At 40.1% G+C, this 22,032-nt stretch overlaps 1 long non-coding RNA gene across 7 annotated transcripts in view; it reads right to left on the minus strand.

The window, feature by feature from the left end:
* LOC119157794 overlaps positions 1-22,032 on the minus strand; it is a 786,943-nt gene that overhangs the window by 420,989 nt on the left and 343,922 nt on the right. For all 7 annotated transcript variants that reach the window (XR_005107674.1, XR_005107672.1, XR_005107670.1 and 4 more), the window contains exon 5: positions 17,998-18,086. This is a non-coding gene — a long non-coding RNA (uncharacterized LOC119157794). The remainder of the gene's footprint in view (positions 1-17,997; positions 18,087-22,032) is intronic.

Consider the following 22,032-nt stretch of genomic DNA (forward strand, 5'->3'; position numbering starts at 1 on the left):
TCAAAGCTTTTAATCAATAATATGTGGGATAATAACCAGGAGCTATTGTTTGAATCTTCAGATGTGAAAAGGTAGCAATGCAAAACACAAAGCAACTACAAACTGCTGGCACTTCAAAGGGGTCTGATGCAAACAAAACCAGCTTAGTTTGCCCTAAACCCCACCTTCCCCCCCTTTCCCTTCCCAGTCCATTAGCAAAATTCTGTATTTGCGGACAAAGCTGCAATGCTAACTCCAAAGCTGCAATTAAAAGTGTCTCTCCGATCCTAGAGATAAATTCAAAGGACACAGTGGTATCATGCGCATTATTTTTTGGGTGTCTAGCGTGAGATCCTTTGCTACCCACTGAGATTCAGAGAATGTTCCAAAAAAAAGTCTTATTTCTCATGTCAGACAATTCCCTTCTTTCCTGACTAGCTTGTCCTCATACAATTACTACTAAGACACAGAACAGGTATTATTTTGCTCTGAATTCTGCCTCGTTGCCAAGTATCTCGTTGCCAAGTATCCTTGTGCCTGTAGCTTCCCTTCCCTCCCCATACATTGATAAAAGGAAAAAAAATAATGGTTTCGTTACTTGACTACTAAACACTGAAGAATTCTTTAGTTTATGTATTTCTTAGCTATTTAATTTAATTTGTGGTTTAAATTAGAATATGCAATCAGCTGGTAGAAGGTGGTATAACCAAACCAGTCTCTACAGGCTGAAGCCTCAGCCATTAAATACATGGCTGTGATTGATCTGACCTCCAGCTATTCATACAGCTCAGTTCATGACCTCTAACTTTCCTCACCCCTTCAATAATGTATGTAATAATATTTGGTTTGCTCGGTTATGAACAGGAGGCGGAGATGCTAGTCCTATCTCATACTTTTGTAATTATTATTATTATTTTAGGGGGTGGAGAGAGAGAGAGTTACAGCTCAGAGTGAAACCTAACCCAAATCCAGTTCAGGCTGTCCATTAATGCAAAACAGTTTTGAAACTGTGAATGGAGCTCCAGTAATTCCTCCACTGTTGCTCAGCAGGAGCTCAGCAACACACAGCTTGTGTGACTATGGTAAGGAAAAAAAAAAAAAAAGGTCTCACAACCATGAAAACATTCAGGGACCACTTTCACAAGCAACCTTATCAGTGAGGCAATATTTTTTTACCGCTGAGTGTGTGGCCACATTCTCTTCCTTTTACTTTGTCTCTTTTTTGGAATACAAATACATTTTTTCTCCCTTTACTTTTTTTTTTTTTTACATATGAGTAAAATGCAAGATACTTAATAATGGTCCTGCTCTGCAACAAAAGAGAGAGATTTTTCTGCTTTAGACACAGCAATATCTGTAGAGTTTATTTTTAAAATAAGCTCTTTTGTTGAAGTCAGAAACATCTTTCAGTGGTATCATTTCAACACATTTTAAACTGTTTAACATTCTGAGAATTTCTCACTTGAAATAAATAAAGCAATAACCAGATTTTTTTTTTAAGTTTAAATTAATCAAATTATATTTGAAGGGTTAAGATGGATTACTGGAAAAAAGCTGTCTCCACTTTCAAGGACCTTTGGTTGGCTCATCAGCAACACCTTCTATCTTTGTTTCAAAACTCCGCTATCGGCTTCTTCTCATTAAACCCAGCGAAAACAGAGACAGTCCCAGTGCATTTAAACATTCTGAAAATGAAACCAGTTTCATGGCCTAATTAGCCCACAACTTTTTATTATTAGTTAAAAACAATTTGTAACAAATGGTTTCTCTGATGGCTGTGGACTTTTTCTCTGCTCATTGTAAATTTATAAGAAAAATTAATCCACCTTCACTACACCACTGCCTGACAGATATTTTGGACTGTTGTATCATACCAGCACCTGCTGACTCACTGCAAATACTCCTTCAGAGTGCTTGTCGCTCCCAGCGTGCATCTCCTTGACAAACTGTGTTGGTGACAGTCAAATAATCTCTGCATTACCCCGGGGCCAGAGCAGATCCTGCTCACCGGGCAGGAGCACACCTCACTCCTCAGCATTATAAAGGCAAAACCGCCCTTTCTCTACCCTCTGGGAATTCCCAGCGTGCTGCCATTTCTGCTTTTTGGCCAGGTAGGTGGACCATTGCTATATATTCACAAATGCAGACCGACACTTTCCAGGAGTTTGCTTTTCCAGGTAACACCAAACCAGAAAAAAGCCACAATCTTCTGCAAGGAGTCATCGTTGGGCTTGGCTGGTTTGTCCATGTGGCCTCGCCACCATGTGGCACAGATTTCAGTCTGTTTTCAGTTCCTGCAACACTAAACAAATTTCCAATTCCCTTGCATGTAGCTGACACAGCTTTTCCTGACACCCAAGTTCAGTAAGGATTTGGGTCCTATACATTTTTTTGTTCTGTAAAATAAGCATAACAATGTCCTTTAAGTGTTTTTCTACTGATGGTAAGCAGAGAGAATTTGTAGGCATGCTGAAATGACTATGTGAAACACGAATTTTATTAATTTTGGTAAATTACAATGAGACATGAAAATGTCAAAACTGTGGCAATCCAGAAGCCTCCGGTTTTCAACAAAACTTGCACAGCACGACCCAGAGTGATTGCTTATGTGCCTGTACTCACCCCAAATGGTGACCCACCTTTCTCATTTCCTGGGGCTTTAACTGCAGAGTAAGTGACAGGCAGGAGATGATGCAGTCATTCCTGCAGTGATTTACTGATACCTGCAGACATCGATGTGCCCGTGCTGCTTTATGCGATGGGATGTTGGGAAGCAACACCAGGGCAGGCACCCTCCTGCACAAGGCCCTTCCAGACACCTGCCCAGGCAGCCCTGCACACAGGCTTTGCTGGGCTGCAGTCGCCCTCTGTAGCATCACTGTTGCTAATTGTTTTTTTTAAAGGCTATGCAAAAGGACACAGTTTTGAAAACAAACAGCAAGTTCTCAGCCACTTCTCCCTCTCTTCTATATGTACATGTTCTATAGTGGTTCCTATTACAGAGTCAGCATGTCTTAACAGCTCTTTACAGAAATCTCCTTTAAAAAAGGAGCCATCATCCTGTGATGCTACATTATAGTGAAAGCTGGCATTTTCATGATAACTACTGTATATTCAAAGCCACCATTTCTTAATTTGCTAATAGATATCACTCCCTTGCAGCCTTGGTCTCATTTGTAAGAACTCCAGCCTGCAATGAACCAGTCAGGAAAGCGCATTCGGGCGGTGGATGCAGGCAGAAAACTCAACAAGGTTTTCTGCTGGTTTTTATTCTACATAAAGGAATATCTAAAACACACTAATGTCTCTGAAACCAGAACGAACTGCTTACAATGACTAGATATGAAAAAAAAAAAATATCAGTTTCTATATAATACAATAGGCTTTTGTATATCCTTAGAGGAAAGTGATAGTGCTGTCTGAATTCAGGCTCAGTGAAATACTGAAATGGTTAAATTTAATGGTGTTTCCTGTTCTAATCTCCACAGAACTGGACTAATGACCAGTGACTTTGAACCTCCAAGTCTCCTAGGGTTTAATTTGTTATTTCTGAGGAGAAAAAAGAAGCATGAATAAATAATGAGAATAAGGGACACAGTGACCAGAGACAATTCACCAGTGTCATTTACATATACGGCAGTGTTCCCAATTCGTAGAATTACTCATTACCACAATACTACAGAAAAAATTAACCCAAACCCACAATGACAGTTAAAATCAAGGGCTACTCTTCCAAAGTTATCTTGAAAGGTTCACGATATTTTCTGATGCTATTTAAACTCTGTAACATTTGGAACATGGAGAGTTAACACAGACTGGAGAAACAAACAAAGTAATTAAGTCTGCAGTGTGTTATGAGTCAAAATTCACTTGGTTAAAGGGAAGGAAAAGAAATTGCTGAACAAAATGACTTGTAATATTTCTCAGAAAATATCTATTAGCAGGAAATAAAACTTTTACGAGAACATACCAGTTCTGACAATCCCTTTTGCAGGAGGGTTTTGTTAGGTATTCAACTGAATTTCTTTTTTCAAACCTAGAAAGCACAGCACTGTTGTGCAGTTCAAACAATTGTTCAAAGCGTGACAAATCTGGGTTTAAGTCCTTGATTCAGACCAGGGACTTCAACCTGGATCTTTCCCATCTCACACAACTGCACCAGCAATTAGGTTTTTGCTTATTCTGGGTTGGAACTATGCATCTCTTTTGATTTTTATTATATTTTTATCATATATCTTTGTTTCATCCCTGTAAGAAATTTTTGCTGGAGCAAAATTATTTGAAGATGGAAAAAGCGTTTTGCAGGAAGAGGGAGCAGTGCAGTAAATGCAGTGCTAAAGCCTATTTTGCTTTTATTTAAATGCTTTGCAAGGCAGTGAAAAAACAGAAAATTACAATAGTGTTGTAGGAAAAAGGCTTTGCTCACAAAGCAAATTTTGTTCCTGAAGAGCAGTTTATTGCAATGTAGAAGGCTCACTAATTGGATTTATGACAGGCAAGCAGTGATGGTAAAAAGGAATAACGTGAACAGAGAAAAATAAATGCATATTAAATCTTACAGACACCTACACATTTCCTCTGCTTTCCTGAAGAGATACCACGTACCCAGTGTTTCTAGATTTCTGTCAGTTCTTAGTTTACTCGCCAAAAGAGAGGAGGAGTGTGGTTACATGTGAAGTAAATAACCACACAGAATAACCTACAATCAGCACAAAGGCTTATCTAAGCTAATATGGAGATTGCTGTGTTAATCTCTAGAATACATAGCTGATGGAGACAAGAAGTACATTGTGCAAATGTGCTGTACCAACTTTTCTGGAGCTTAAGCATATGCTGAACTGCTTTGCTGAACCAGGTGAAATGAAGGATGTAAGAAATCCCTAATTGAAATACTCGAGCAATTTTAACAAGGCTCTCTTTAGACAGTATTCTGCAAATCTGTTATTTATTTGCCTCGCATACCAAGTCATCTATGCATTTTACCTTCCTTTATACACTCTGGCAGAATTGCATCACCTTCTAAAATCTAGATTTTCATTTTGAGGGTCGCTGTATTTTTACTGTTCAACGTAGGGCTGAATGAACAGCACAGTCAGGGTAATTCTGTATTATCTTGAGATGCAGCGTAACCTATCTAATCTTGGCAGGCATAAATGTTTTAAAACACAGCTGAAATTCTGCAGACTGCTACTCAAAGAGTGTGACTGCAATAGTCACCTCGATATCCTGCACTTATTTCTCACTTTCATTTGGTGTCATAAAAGACCTTACCATCAATCATTAACAAGCTATTAACACATGCAGCTGATAAAAGCGTTCAAAGTCTGGTCAATAACAATGACGGAAATTTCTGTTTTACAGCTGGTTTAATCTAAGTCTATGGAGCTCAGGCCAGTTATTTTCTTGGCTAAAAAATGCTTCTCGGTTCTTTTGCTTTCATCTCTGCCTGTGTAACACGCACAGAGGCTGCGCTTCCTCATCTCTGCCCTGCAAAACTAGCTATTCCCTCTGCTGCCTCCCCCCCCCACCCCCCCCTTCCCTTCTTAAAAGTAGTTTGCAAGCGAACGGAGCCAGGAAACAATTTCATTCAAATGCCATATGATTTTAATATGTTATTACCTTGTAGCAAAGGTGTTATCAAAGGAACAAGAAATCTCAGCTCAATTTGCAATTTGTAAACGCAATAAAATAGTGCTTATTAACAATAATGAACAAACAGGCTGTAATTTAAACAGCATCCTCCTAAACTGTTTCCTTCCAATTCTCTAAATTGCACCAAAACTCAGTCACGCTTCTAGAATGAATAAAGGCAGAAACAGCTTTGTCTGCCTGAACAAATATATATTTAGCATTTTGTAATTCACTGGTTTTGATCACTCATTTTGTTATATAAAATCTCTGATGTCATGAAACCTGAAGAGCCGCTCAATTAGCTCATTACTCTGCGTTACAAATGTCACTCCAGCTTTTGTGTGAGTGTGTGTGTTACTGATGATTTTGTCATTGCCCCCTGCTGCTAGTAACACTTGTCAATAATTGTATTTACTTGGTGATAGTTTCTTGCCCCTGTGCAAAGGAATTTTAGGATAGAATATATAGAAAATGACATGACAAACAAAACAGGCTCAGAAAAACATGAAAACACCTAGCCTCCATCTGCTCAAGTGTGATACACTTCAGAGCTCCCATTTCACATGTAAAACAGAGTATGATTTATAATTTATACCTAGTTGGTGCAATCCTCCTTGAAGAAAAAAAATTTCTTTGATGAAACACTGGCTTTATGTTATCATAAAACTATTGAGAAAATCACAGAGCATTTGGCAATTTACCTCTACTACAGCATCTTTGAAGTTTAGATATTTATATTTTATGCACTTTTCAAATAAACTGTACTGCTGAACACAAACACAAAAAAGCCTAAGTGTGAGTCAGCGCTGAAATGTAATTACAGCATTAGCAGCAGTAAACTACTGCAGATATTTACAGACCTCCAGCTAACAGTTAAGGCCCAGTTCTAATAAGATTTTAAACATTCTGGGTAGTGTGGAATTTATACATTTTCCTTGATTTATTTAAAATCTGTAGCACAAGAAAGAAAAATCAAAGAAAAAAGGCAGAAGCAATGCAGCTCCTAGATTCTGCAGAACCACCATTCTTGCTTAGAGCTGTGGTGCTTTTTATTAACAAAATTACAGCTTTTTGAGAGCATACCTGGGAACTGATTCTGCATCTCATACCTGTGAATCACCTCAATGATTAGCAGTGATTATGTGTAATAGGGTGAAATTCACTTCTGAATAAAATAACCTTTAAAGGTTTAAATTAGACTTCTGCTGGGTCACAGGCTGAGACTGCACAGAAATGAATTAGTGAAAAGCCATTTCAAATCTATGGGATTATTTATTAACATAAAAGACATACGATCAAGGAGCAAATAGGGATGTAGGGTGTTGAAATCTGCAAGGATCAGCCTCTTGTTCATATAGGAAAGCCACATGATCCTTTACTTCAATTCTGTAATTTTCAAAGCACCTGTCCTGTGATGTCTCAGTTACAATCCTGGCTGCTGTGCTTTAACAGGCAGAGAAGTCAGAGCGGTTTGTCTTTTGCTCTGACAGGTTCATCAACTTATTACAACCGAGAGAAATATGCACTCCTACTTTATTTTCAGTCCATTTGCTAAAGAAATGCATTGCTCTGGTGTGATACATTTCATGCTGCTGGCTAATTTCTAAGGCTTTGCTGAGTGGTAAGCAAAACTTTAAGAAAGGACCAGACAGGGGTGATTCTCAAGTATCTTTCCTTTTGCTTGTGACAGAACTAGTCAGAAGAGCTATTTGAAAAATGCCAAAATATTGTGGGTTGGTTGGCTTGATGAGAAGGGTTGTTTTCACAGAAATGGCACTTTAGAAAAGCATCAATTAAATTTCCTTTAGTGAATCAACAGATTTGTGATGATGTTGGGACATCACATTTTAATATACTCATAGAATGAAGTGATTTGAATTTGCTTCTTTTCTAAACTGCCCTTAATGTACTCATAGAATGAAGTGATTTGAATTTGCTTCTTTTCTAAACTGCCCAAAATAAATTATACATTTGCAGTGAAGACAACAAATACGAAATTAAAAAGATCAAAAGCAAAATTCCAAAGCTTTTTTTAATGTGACTTTACAGTATTTTTACTTTTTTAAAAAAAACCTTTCAGACTAGGGGGTTGAAATTTAAAAAGTGGATTTTACGAAACTTAACTTGACTGGGTAGAGACGCACTCCCCTCCTTGTATCAAGAGGCACAATTCAGTCCGAAGCAGGGGTGAGGACAGCCCAGGGTACAGGCTCATTTCCTTCCACACGTGGTTGTGGTGAAGGGCTGGCTGCAGGCTGTGCTCCCGAAGGCATGTTACCTCTGAGGCTGCTGCGAGGCTCTGGGCTGTGTGCCATCAGCACAATCGAGCTGAAAATGATTACATTCCATTGAAACTGTAGTTTGTTCATATTTTACAAAAACATCTCTTTATTGATACAAGAAGTCAGGCAGTAGCATACAAATTCCTGCTACATCTGGCTGGACTTTGATTGTACCATGTGGATCTCAGCCCTCCTGTACGGGATGAGATTTCCAAAGGGTCCTAGAGGACCCAGGCACACAATTCCTGTTGATGCTCAGTGGTGTCTGTAAGCTGGGTCATGTCATGTGATCACATTAGGATGTCCTAAATTTTCTACCCTTTGTTTGGAAGCTGCTACCTGCTCAGCAGGGAGACTGCTTTTCAGGCTCTCCTAGTCCATGGCTACATGAAGTAAAACAGATTCACAAGTGCTTTCATTATGCTTTGAAATCTCATCCACAGTGCAAACTACTACAGTCCTTGCAAAATCGGTGAAACTCCTCAGAATTGTAATAACCTAGCAGTATCAAGCGTTATAAGGCCAGCCAGTCTGGAAAATGAGAAGGTGAGTAACTCGTAACCAGGGACTTTATACAAAAACCTTTGCAAGTGTTTCAGCTTTTGCTTTGTGAGTCAGCACGCTCTCTTACATCAAGACTGAAGACCACAAGAGAAGCTTGCTCTCCAGATGAGAAATCTTTACAGAAGCGATCCATTGCCTGGTGAAATTGTGATGTTCAAAATTAAGCAAAAGCAATATAAATTTGTTAATTTGATGGGCAGCATTACAACAAGAGGAAAGGTATTGCATATGAAAATGCTGCCCCTTCTCCTCCTTTTTAAAGTTTTTTAAATATTAAACCCATCATTCATGCACTTGCAGCTGTTCCGCTGAACGTTTCAGCCTTACAGAGCAGCAGCTTCTGGAGCACACCAGGGATGGCCACAGCCACAACACCTGTACCTGGGCAGGCCACTGCCTCCTGCGGGGCAGACATGCGGGGCGATGACAGTCCTGGAGGCTGATGTCTTCATGGGAGATCAAAGGAATTCTTGAGGGGTCAGGAGAGGATGACATAAGGGTCGGACAGCCGTACTGCTTCAGAGCCTTTCAGGCAGGTGATCCACTTACACTGTCATTTTTGGTCTATGTCAAACAAGCATTTTTTCTTTATAAAGTGGCTCTGGCTCAAAAAATGCCTCCACGTTAAACCAGCAGCTTTTAGCAGAGTGCTCGCTGGCTGGGTTTTTATGTAAACGGGATCTGCAAGAACTATGAAAGGAGTCAATGTGCTCCCATTGGCAGGCAAGGGCTTCAGAAGCCTTGCAAGTGGGTGTATTTCTTTACAGGTCCTTACTAGTCCTCTATAAAGAAATAATTTATTGATTGTTTAAAGGAACTAAGTGCTAAAGGACTTGTCTGCAATTACTCATTTCAGTAGAAACTGCAAGGATTTTCTCAGACTCCATATGCATTTCATGCCAAAGATTTAGTGTTAGTGACGATTCTTCAAGGCCTTTTTTGCTTACCCATCTGTAAAAAGTCAATCTTAGTATGACATCTCCACCAAAAAGATGTTGCCAATTTGCTACCTTCTAATTCAGGTAAACCTCAGCCAAGACAGGCTAACAGGAACCTGTCAGACAGCCCGACAGCTTACTGAACGCAAAGGCTGGTCCTGCCCAGCCTCTGCTACTTCACTTCCAGAGAAAGGGGTTTGTTAATTCCTTTTGAATTAACCTTTTGAAGCTACCTGCAGTCATGCTCAAGACCTAGGTTTTTTTAGCAAGTTTTTGGAAAGCCAACCAAAACCACCATTAACTTTAACACACTAAGACAACATTAACAACTAAGACATAGTATTTAAATATTGTTTGTGTGTTTATTTTATGGAGAATGTAGCCTTCAACATTATAAAATATAGTTTTATATTGGGTGGGAGGCAGGAGTGGGCTTTAAAATCACAGTCCTCTTCAAAGCTTTCACGGTTTCAGCATCCTGAGAACTCGCCATTGCTATTCAGAGATGTGCAACACTTTCATATGAAAACTCCAAAGCTCATTTAGTTCAATTTAGATGCAATTTTAATTGAACCTGGGCTGATTTATGCTTTCAAGTAGAAGTCATAAAGAACTCATCGGTTGCAGCACAACTTCTTTTTGAAAATTACCACCTCCATCTTTTATCTCTCCTCCTGCTCTGTTCAGCTGGTTTGTGTGGTCTTTTCAGATCTTAAAACAAAACCAAAGTCATGGGGAAATAAAAGTAGCAGTTACTTTAGTTGAGGTTGCAGCCCTGCTCTGAGATCCTAACGTGAATTTATAAAAAAACTAGGTAGCCCACTGTGTGTGAGGAAGGGAGAGCTTAGAGTTATGTACCTGAACACTTCGAACTTACAAGAGGTTTTATCCAGGTGGAGAAGAGAGCTGCATTTCTGCCATTTACTTCATTTCAAAATAAATCCACTATCCAGGGTAGTAATGTAATTTTTCTTATACTGCTAAAAGCAAAGCGACATCTGAAAAATATTACTAGCCAAAGGCCAGATTCTTTAAATGTTTTGTTTTGTGAGAGCTAATACTATTATGGTTACTTATGTGAGTATTCTTGTCACAAGGGTGACAAGTTTAACTTACCCAGATGCGTTTCAGGGGAACTCTCTGCTAACAGTCACACAAGACAAAAGCTAACGCACAAAACCTGGTCTCTCACATCTCCAGCTTTCATTGATTTTAAATGGGTGCACGTGTCACTGGAGACAGGATTTGCCCCTAGCTGAGGACAACTATAATCCATACGCTAAGATGCTTAAATCATTTAGATCTTGAGTTTAAGCAGCCTCTTCTATCCGCACAGATCCATGCTGCTTTATCAGCTCGTTGCTGCTCATTTCAGGATTGTAATTTCAAAGAACATGAGTTCTCCTTTGTACCCATTCCAATGTCTCTAATTTTTTACGTTACCTTCTTTGCTTTCGTTTTATCCTCCACCTCACTCTACCTGGCAAGTTCTGTGACACAAACACTCAGCTAAAGCTGATTTCATATGCTCGGACAAGGAAACTAAATATTACACCACCGTTCCCCCCCCCCCCCCAAAAAAAAAAAAAAAAATCTGAGAAACATAGGGCATGCATAAGCAAAGACAACTGATCTAAGTCAGTCCTTCTGATGCTAATCTTACTGCAAATAATATGCAGGGTACATGAGAAAATGTCAAATCCACGCTACCTCACAATTGCTGGCTTTCACTCCAACTTGAAACTAATCCAAGGAAAAAATACAAAGGAAAGGCTGAAAGTTCGATCGTTATTTAGAAAGTTTAAAAGACATAAAAATGTAGCTCCCTTGAAACTATGTTAGATGAATAATCACACAAACTCCCCAAATAACATCAGTGTCTACAGCTATTAAAGTTTATAGGTGCACAAAGAATGCAATTAAAACAGGTTATACTGAAATCAAATAATTCCTTCTAATTAAAATGTAGACAAATACCTTATACCACATGGAATGTTCCATATAATTATTCTTCAAAACTACAATTTTGTGATTAATAAAATAGATGTAAACTTTCACTGAAAAATAAACATTTCTGAAACGCATCAGACTTGCATCCAAACATGCTGCCAGAGCAAAGTATCGGTGTTTTTAACACAGTCCCATTCCACTGAAGTTAAAGTGAGTGTCTCTGTTAAAATAAAATCATAGCACATAAACCGCTTTCAGTTTTAGCATCAAAGATGTGTTTACTGAAAACACAGAAATGTAAGGGAAATGAAATGGTGAAAAGGGTTGCAACAGTTTTAAGGATTTATTTTTAGAACTTTTACATTGGAGACCTAGACCTACTAACCATAAAGTCTAGTTTTCATACAGAGCACACAGCAGTGTTTCATCTCCTCTGCCAACTGGATGTTGCTGCATGTTTCTAATCCCTAGAAAGTTTTATAAAGGTAAAATGAACTTTACATGACTGGTCTCCTCTGCTTTCCTTTCCTTGTCGGGTCCCATCCTGCCAAATCCCCTGAGTCCATCAGCAGCCACCAGCTGTGGGGGAAAGCGGGTGCTGCATGCTCCTGCCCCAGCATCGCGCTGGCGTTCAGTGCCTGGCACCGCTCGCAGGGCAGTAAGCACAGCTCACTAACATGCACAGGATGAGGCCCTTAATCACTAACAGTTCCTCTGGAAACTCTAGCAGAGATAAAAAGTACAAAGACACTGTTGGTTCCAGTCCCCTTATTGAATTTTCATTGCTCCTTTTATTGTAACTATGAATTCAGTCCATAATGTCACGTGTTCTTTGTTCTCCAGCCTGACATACATTTTAATACCCAGCGCAATATCTATGCAAAGACTAAGTGTGTTCATGTGTAGGAGAGTTAACACTTCACTACAAACATGGTTATAGTTATAGATTAAAAGCAACACTTTCAATGATTCTACAGCTTAATATTTCCAACTCCCATCTCCTTCTGAAGGTCCTCCTCCCCTCCTCTCCCCCCCCCCCCAAAAATCTCCGCGCAAGAAATGCTGAGCATACAAATTATGTCACTGACATCTGGAAAGAGACATGACTACCCAAGTAAAAAATAAACCCAACGGAGGTCATGGCTTTAACAGACTGTCGCTCTATATTTAAACTGATTGATTCATACAAAGACATAATTATAGAGAACATTGGAATCAGCAGCTCCCAGCACTCAGGATTGCAGGCACAATCGTGTTTACAGGAAATGTGTTTTAAAGGCTACGTCTGGCATAAGCTAATTGATACACTCAGTATTATAATACAAAATAATTTAAACTTAAATTGTGAATAATGCCTACTTATTTTCCTACCTAGATAATAACAACTTTCTTTCAACTATACATGATCATGTATCATTTTTCAGGATATTCTTTGCATAAAATCTATTGGTTATGCAAATAAAAGGCTTTGGAGAATAATGTACAGTAACTAATTTGTATAATCAGTTTCCCTCAATTCAGCGTGATAATGATATGTAAAGCACATCACTACAGACTGTCTGTGAAATGAATTCTGTCTTAATATGCTAGTCAACTAGCCACTCGACCTTTGCACAGGCTCACTGTAAGAGGAGCAGAAAAACCCACACACATTCTTTCAATTTCTAAAGGGAAATTCGACTCTAGCCGTAGAACAAAGAAAGAAGAAATAGAAGTAAAAGAAAATCAAAGAAAAAGTGATTTGGATTCAAGGGGATCAGATGTTTCATTTATTGCAGGTTGGAGACCTTCAATCAGTCAAATGAAAGACACATTTGTATTAAAATACCTACAAGGCAGAGAGAAAGCCTTGATCAGGTGTATTAGATTTAAGTTACAGCTCTCTTGCTGAGAGATGTGAACCTACCTTCCAGTCTATCTGTTCTCAATATTGAAGGTTTTCTGTGTTACAAACATTAGATGAAAGGTAGCTTGCTTGCCTTCCCACGTATCTGCTGGATATTAACTGTACATTTGAAGCATACACTACAAGGAGATGTGAACTTAGCATGCACCACAGTCACCCACAGAAAGGGATGCTGAAACCATGTCAGGGATGTGACACAAACTGCTCACCAGCAGAGAGGCCGCAGCTCCATCGGTCACTAAAAACACAATGTTTCCAAAGGTAAATGTCCTCTTTGCTTTAGTGGGAAATGCATAATTTGTACTATGACAGGGCTGTGAGCCCTGTTACACAGGTGGACAAAAGCGACACCACAGCAAGAACCCCTGCCCTGGTTCCTGCTGTGTGAGGACAACAGGCTTTGGCCTGACTTCTCATTATATATTGTGCAGGTGATAACAAGCCATGTCCTGACCTCATTCCTTGCTTTTCACGCCATCCATTCCTCACAACAACTCCTTGAACCCACTATGCTGGCCCAAACACACAGGAGAGCATTGAGGCTGAGGCAGAGGTCAGGTTGTCTTCACCTGCAGTCCTCAGATGGTAGTTTTGTTTAGATTATCTAGAAGATCATCCCAAAGTGCTCTTTATAGGTCAATTACTGTTGCTTGTAAAATACTAGACCAACATTATTCAAAAATATCTTACTAATGGGTTCTGCTCAGAGTAATTATTGGTTTTGATTAATCTTTGGCAAAGATCAGTTAGGTTCAGAGCAAATTTTCTGCAGAGACACAGAAGCTCCATTACTGCTGGTTACATCACTTATCTTGATTTGGGAAACCGTAGTCCAGCCCTTGCTCTGACTTACCCCAAGCAAGGATTGCAACCTGGATCCCTCCTAGCACTGTCAATAATTCCTGTCACTACAACACTGCCTCTTCTGGCAAGGCAGCATCTTCTCTCTACACTTTGTCCCAGTTTAAAGGATTTTCACTGGAAAAATTGTCCCTTAGCTTGCCGTGACTCACACAGACCCTGCACACCAGCACACTAACAACCAGGAGTTACTCCCAAAGCAGATTTGCACATATGCTCCAGACCCAAGTACTGGTCATTTCAACCTGAAGACAAGTTCTTTCCGCCATTATACAGAGCATTTCAGTAATTTAATAATGAGATTAATTCCATAGGTGCCTAAACTAGGTCCTTTGGCAAGAGAAACACATTACACAAATAAATCACATGTATGAGTTTTAGAGAGACTGTTTTACTGGGAAGCCTACTCCTGCATGCCGTTTCTCAGGCTTTACCCCGACGTACAACTATAGCATTCCAGAAAGTAAAACACCAAAAATACAGTCTTAACTCAGGCCTCAATTTTAAATATTAGCTTCTGATATCCAACTGCCTTTCTATACAAGCCACTATAACTCTGATCTCTGCTTTCATGTATGCATATCTGCAAATACTGCATAGTGGTATGAAAATTTAAAAGCCACTCTGCTTGTTAAATAAAATCTCTGTCATTGTAAAGTTTAGCTGATCTTTTCATTTATATACCCATAAATTCTCCATCAGTCCAGAAGAGGGGTTATTTTTCTTTTATTTCCTTACTTTTAATATTTTCTTTTGAAATAAAAATAAATAACCCCTCAATAACGTTTGAATAATGGAGCATATCAGTGATACGTAGTCTCTGTTTTGGAGCTGGTCAAAGGGTGAACAGGCACAAATAGACAGAGGACTTCAATTAAGTTTATTTTCCTTTTATTACAGCTATATTTTTTGGATTAAACAGAGGACCTATAACAGTACGACTTCCACGGCTGAATGGGGGAAATCTACACAGATATGTGTATCCTCCTTACGTATGATAACACATCATACAATTTTCACAAGTGGATTACAAAGCAGCAGCCAGTACACAGCAGTACAGCTGATAGACTAAGATAAATTCTACATCTCAGATACGGTATTTCACATACAGTTAAAATCTGCTGAGAAGGAAAGGAGCTATAACGCAAAGCTCCCTTTTAAACAAAGTGAACAAAAGGACCCAATATCGTGCAACGAATTCCACAGGGGCTTCATTCTTTTTATAGTGAAACCTCTTTCAGTGCATGGACATTTAGTGGTTTAGCTTGATGTGTCTTTTTCCAATTACAAAAGATGAAAACATGCATTTCTCTGTCTGAAGAACTTTGTATTTGAGGTTAGAGGATGGGGCCATGGAAGAAGAACGTACAGATTCTCCATGGAGAGTACAGGGGTGCAGTGACCCTCTGTTATGTTCCGTTGTGTCTGAACACAGGATGGTAGCAAGGGTACTGTCATGCCTTCAGGAACATGGTGCAATGAAAGGAGGTGTTATCAGCCTGCTTTCTGCTATCCATGTTCATACCATCTCGACAGTGCCCAAGAACTATTACCCATAACTGGGTAACAAAAGGAGAGAAGGCAGACCATTGCTATTGCCCCCCTACACCCCCCACCCCCCCCAGTTATAATATAGAAGGCAGTGGCATGCCACATAGAGAGAAAGAAAACAGATCGGTGCAGAAAAGCCAGCACGCTCTCCCCAAGCCATTGAATAGACAGCTCCTGGTATGGCATGACAAAACTCATTTGGAAATAAATAAGGAAAAAAATGTGCTTTTCAATGAAGTGATGTGATTTCTCTAGAAGCCCATTGACCCCAATGGTGCATGGCTGAGCCCTGATATTGTCGTCACTAGACAAGCACCATTCTTTGAAATCCTTTGCAGCAGGACCCACTCTCATATCATTTATAGGTCTTGCCATTTACCTTCTGAGTGATTCTGACCCAAGCAACAGCAAAAGCAGCAAGACTGGAGCTTCATAAACCACCCCCAAAGTAGTCTTAATATTTCTTGAGAAGACACATTATTTTCACTCAATTTTCTGAATATCGCAGTTAACACATTTCAAAAATATTTGAATGCCTTATGAGGTGTTGTCCAGAAAATATAAGACTATCTGCCTACCAAACACCCAGTGAGGCAACTATTTGCTGGTAGCCCAGAAACACCGTGCCCTAAGAAACTCTGACAGTCAACCCGGCTCCTTACCCAACCTTCAACCACACTTCATCAAAACATACACAACTATTCCGATGTAGCAGTCATTTCTCATGGAGAATATCACATAATATTTAAGGTGCTTCAGATTCACCACAGCAAGTAAAACCTGCCTTCTGTGGGGAAATCACCTAAAGACTGGTAAGTGATTAGTTATTTCAACAAGTGAAAGATCGCCTGTGGTAGTGTCTACGATGGAGTACAGATCAACAGCAACCCCTGTCAGAAAATCCTGACATTTCTAAGGAGGGTTTGTGAAAGCCTTGCTTCTGAACTATCTGCAAGCAGCTCCTAAATAGAAGTCTCAGCCAGCACTGCCTATTGAAGGCTACAGGAACTGTGACCTCCCCTTACATGTAGGAGAGCAAAAAAGCAGGTAGGAAGTGTTTTCTAGCAACCTTCTGGGTTTCAGCAAGGCCATTCAAAACTATTAGGAGATCACGGTTTTATACGGCTAAGTTTTTAGCAGGGAGTATGAAATCCTGACTCAAGTTCTATTTAAAAACAGAAAGAAAGCAAAGAAGAAAAGGTTTGCCTAAAAAGGAACCTCAGGTTTTTACTCTACATTTGGACTTCTTCCAACTCATGTTCAGCACAGTGAAAACAAGATTGTTCTGAGTTTTTGGTGGCATAACCTACATTTTGTATCAGTTCACACATGAGAACATTGGCCACCTGCAATGAAGAGAGACATACGGACACTGGTGGCCATGGAGAGGAAAGCACTGCTGTGCTGTGCCAGTGCTGCAGCGGAGGTACAAGCCTGGTCCCAGGCTGAGGTTCAGGGATCATTGCCATTGCCTCCTCTCTCCTTGGACAAGCTAAGCCTGCCTGCTCCCACTTCAGAAGCGGCAGAATGTTTGAAAGGGAAGATTGTGCATTTGGCAACTTTGCTTGATTCTCATCTCAAGGGGGAAATCTGCTTTTACCCCACATGGACATTGATCGCTAGAAGGATGCTCTCATAAACAAAATGCTGGAGGCCATGTAATCTTCAGCCTTCCCTTTCTCCCCAGCTCTCAGCAAGCCAGATGTAATGCATGAAACAGCAGGGATGTAAGCTGGCAAAATGTCCTTCAGTGCAAAGGAGGTGTGTGAAAATACATCAACTACACCAACATGAACTTGCAATTCTTGCTAATCTGCCCACATGGTTTCAGGGTTGTAGTTAAACATTAAGGACGGAATAATAATTTTCTAATCACAGCCTGCCAAAACAGGGCAGAATGACAGCTCAAACAAACAGAATCCACCATCTAATCTAAGGTGAATCCAATTTCTTTTTTTTTTATTGAATATTAGAGATTTTTAGGAGACTGTAACCTGCCCTGACATATGCCTCCAATTTTTGGTAAATAATCACTGTCATCTTTGCTTTGATATAGAGATATGTGATAAGTAAGAAATATTTTCCAATTCCAGTTTGTTAAAGTGGAAGCCAGACTTTCATCCGTGCCAAATTGTTGTATCAGAAGATCATCTCAGAAATATCTGGAACTTCTTATAATCTAAGGGCTGCAGCTAGACAATGTTACCATTTCACTCGTGGCCATTTCAAAAACAAAATAAAATGAAAATTAAATAATGGTATCAGAACCTATGACATAAGGGGGTTTAGGTCAAAGCAAATTAATTTATATCTTAAAAATAAATAAAAGCCTTACTATTGCAGAAGAACATTGCCACCGCAGTGCAGAACAGAGCAATCAGACGCTGTCACGTCACTACCACTCCACGTAGAATGTCACGTCTCCTGTACATCAGAGATACATTGCATAATGTTACAGATGGCACAACTCATAACAGTCAGGATTACATTTATTAAAATCAGCTGAAACGATTATTACTAGATTCAATGATTTTTCCATGCAAGGTGACCTGAGCTTCTTTTTCCTGAGCAGTACCGTGATAAGATTTTCCTGTTGTAAAAAACAGCTACAGGTGGAGGGTAACAAATTACAGTGCACTAATTATTACAGATACCTGCTTTAGAATGACATGCATAAATATTTGGATTTACAAACAAAATGGATTCTTGGTGTCTCTATTTTATTCACTTTCAACAGAATTATTCATGCAATTGCATTTTTGTTTACGTGAGGGCTGGCGCAGTGGCTGCGAGCTTCACAAATCATTCATTATTCATGTAGGAACTGTGTTATATGAGTGTCGGGGTGCCCTTTGCTTTTACACTATCTCCAGTTAAAATGGTTCTGGACAAGGCTTTACACTATCTCCAGTTAAAATGGTTCTGGACAAGGCTTGGAAACAAAAAAAAAACCCCAACCCTAGGAACAAATACTTCTTCCCTTAGCCTGGACCTTCACCCTCAAATGGAAAACCCTAAATTTTTCACTAGCAAATCATAACGCAAAGTGAGTTTATGCAATAACTGAATTGTTATACATAAAATAGAGGCATTGATGAAAACAACCCCCTTGGCTTCTCATCTGGTGAAAAGAACTGCATTGGATGGCCAGTCTGAACCCAGGCGCTACCACCCTGCCACTGTGTATATACACGTGTATGGGAACGTATTCCTCTGGCTGCCTACACTCAATGTAAAATCTCACACATGTGTAATGCCTAAGTTTTCAGAACAACCAATTAACCAGACTAGAGCAGTTGTTTCTGGGGCATGCCCTGCTACAGCTGCACTTGTGCAGCAGGCCAGCGGCGAAGGCATGGAAGCAGTGAGGGCACAGCGAGCTGTGGCAAACAGCCCACGAGGCCAGGGCCTTAACAACACTACAGTCACACAGTGCTGGGTGGTTTTCTCTGCAAACACTGAAACGAGTACTCACCTTAATATTCACCTTGTGGGGTGAATTAAGTACTAGTTAGCTCACACAGCCCTCGTGAGGAGCATTAGGTACTAGTTAGCTCCTCACACAGCCCTCGTGAGGTGCATGAAGTACTAGTTAGCTCCTCACACAGCCCTTGTGAGGAGCATTAGGTACTAGTTAGCTCCTCACACAGCCCCTGTGAGGATCATTAAGAACTCATTAACTTCAGCCCTACTGAGGAGGGGAACACCGCTCAGCGGGCATGGGCTCCACCAGGCCCACCACCTGCCTCGGGAGTGGAGCTGCCCTCAGGCCTGAGGCGGCGCAGGCTCAGCCCAGCTCCCTGCCTCGGTATTTTATATTTATTTCTTTCTTTCCTCCTTTGCAGTAGCAGTTGTAAATCTACCTTTCTCAAAATTCAATAAAAAATTAATTGGAAAGCACAACACCAAAAAAAAAGTCATTTCAACCCTAACAATAAAAGGCCAATTGACTTCTCAATTTTCTAGTGGGCAGGAGAAGAAATCAGGCATACAGCAGGGAGAAACTCAATTCTCCAAAGCTCTCCCCTTCAGGATTTCCAGACCCGCAGTCTCAAGGGTGCTGTGTCCCCTACTGCTCGCTCAATTCCAGCCGGGTATTATTTTCTCAGCTCTGAGGGAAGCAAGAATTCATTCTGCATTATTGATGACTCGGCGCCCAGCCGCTCTGAGGCCTCTGGTTCAGTGCTTCCCACTGACTGTCACTCACCTGCTCCGGGAGCTCCCATTATGCCGGGGCAGGAGGCTCGCTTTCCTCCCTCCCCAAACATCTCCCTTTCACAAACTATCAGAAGAAAGCAACTGAAACAAAACCTACAAAACGATGAACCTCGCCCCCGTTAAGGCATCGGCCATGTGAACTTGTGCGCTAAAGGCAGCAGAGGAACAGGAGTGGCTGTGAGGGAGGGAGCCTTGGGAAGGCTGGGGTTTGGCTACCACAGGGCAGCCAATCTGTATTTCCACCGATCCCACCTGCTGGCAAGTTAAACATAACACTGAGCCCCAGATCATGACACAAACAGTTTGAGACAGACTGAGTTTTCTAAATTATTCCAAAAGAATGTATTTGATCCCAGGAACAGCAAACTCTGACTGAATACCTGTCAGGGTAGGGGCAGGAGGAGACATGCTCCTCACAGGGCCAGGTTCGTCTCTTCCTCTTTCTCTTCTTTGCCTCACTCTTTTTTCCCCTTCTTTCTTTCTTTCCTTCTTACTCTCTTCTCCACCCTAAAAAATTACTTCATTTTCTTTTGTAAATCTTGGCGCTGAACAAGTGTAGATGCACACACACCTACAGATACAGAGGCTGTACAGTCATAATTAAGCCCCAGCGTGTTTCAAGTAGGAGCACTGGATGCCAGAGGTACATTTAATTAATGAACAAGCACCACAGATCTGGTAATTACCAACTAGAATTTGCATCCGTAGCCCCTGATGATGCAAAATACATGCACGGTTTTTGCAGAAATCAGTTCTGTCAATCAATTTAGAGTTCAGTTGCAATGCAGTTCAAGTCCATTCCCTAAAATTTCACAGATGGCCCTTGACCCACTAACTTCTCCAGACCGACTTGCATGTGCCTACTTGCTGGATCAGTGCTTAGGTCCAGGGATGTAACTGTTTACAAAGAAGTACGCCACTCTCCTTGGTTCTAAGAAAAACAAAACTAATAGATGTCAACAACTTTGGAGAACACGTTCACAACTAGAAAGCAACTCTAATTGCTTTCTAATCTTGGTCTATCCTAAATTAATTGAGAGAAACGTCAAGTTGATTTCTATGATACAGGTCTAGCACGATGAACAGTTTCTTTTATGTTTTTTGGGGTTTTTTTAATGAAGTCCTAAGAAATTTTGGGAGGAAAACCTTTTAGAAAACTGTAGACATGGAGTATTCAGACAAAGTGTTAAATCTGAAGTTTCAAAGCACCTAAGAAAGGAAGATAAAAATTTGTGTTCAGGTTCATACTTTTTCCTTCCTAGAGCTAAAGGGTTGGAATCAGTGGCTCTCCTCTGCTTGTAACAGTGCAAGAAAATAACTTTTAAGAATTCTGTAATTATGCCTTTATATCTGTGAGTATATCAGCTAAAACTGTCTCTCTATTATTTACAATCATGAATGTAGAGTGGGAACAACAGCAGAAGCTCTCCTTGTTGCCCAATTTGTGGATGTTTTATAAAATTTATTTCTAAATATTTGGCAATGATCACTCACTAAAGCCTTGCCTATTTTTGTGTCCTCACCCTCAATACACTTTTCGCATCCTCTGTGCAACACCTGAACAGCTTGTGACCAACCTTTGAACCCCTCTGTCCAAACTTCTTACATTATCAGTTTTAACTGTGTCCTCAAACTGGTATTGGGAGAGGCAGGGGGTTATTTGAACTGTTCACTGAAAGACAGCAATTCAAAGAAACTTCATGGTGAAATTCTATCTTACTCCAACAGTTTCAGTGATTGTGAAAAAACACCTAAAAAAAAAAAGTTCAGCAATTTCACACAGTGGAAAACAGCCCAGGGCACAAGAAAACTAAAACCAAACAGTTTGCCGTCAGTGCTGTAGACTGTGTTCAGTAAAAACAAAAGATCAAACAAGTTCTGTAATCATTATATAAAGCACATTTGCTATGGCATGTGAAGAAAACATACTTCCTTCCTAATACTAATTAACATTAGAGAGTTGTGGGCTGAAATGCAGGATAAAAATAGCTGTTTAAACTAATCACTCAGCAAGATGTAAATGTTACATATAAAGTATACCTAACGGGTTGGAATATTTATCCCAGAAGTAAAGAAAGCTTTCACTACTCATGAATTATAAAAGTTTCTCTTCCTGCCTCACTGCAACAATGCATGGACCCTTTGCAAGACT

This window comes from Falco rusticolus, chromosome 15 (assembly GCF_015220075.1).
Source record: "Falco rusticolus isolate bFalRus1 chromosome 15, bFalRus1.pri, whole genome shotgun sequence".
NCBI classification, from domain to species: Eukaryota; Metazoa; Chordata; class Aves; order Falconiformes; family Falconidae; genus Falco; species Falco rusticolus.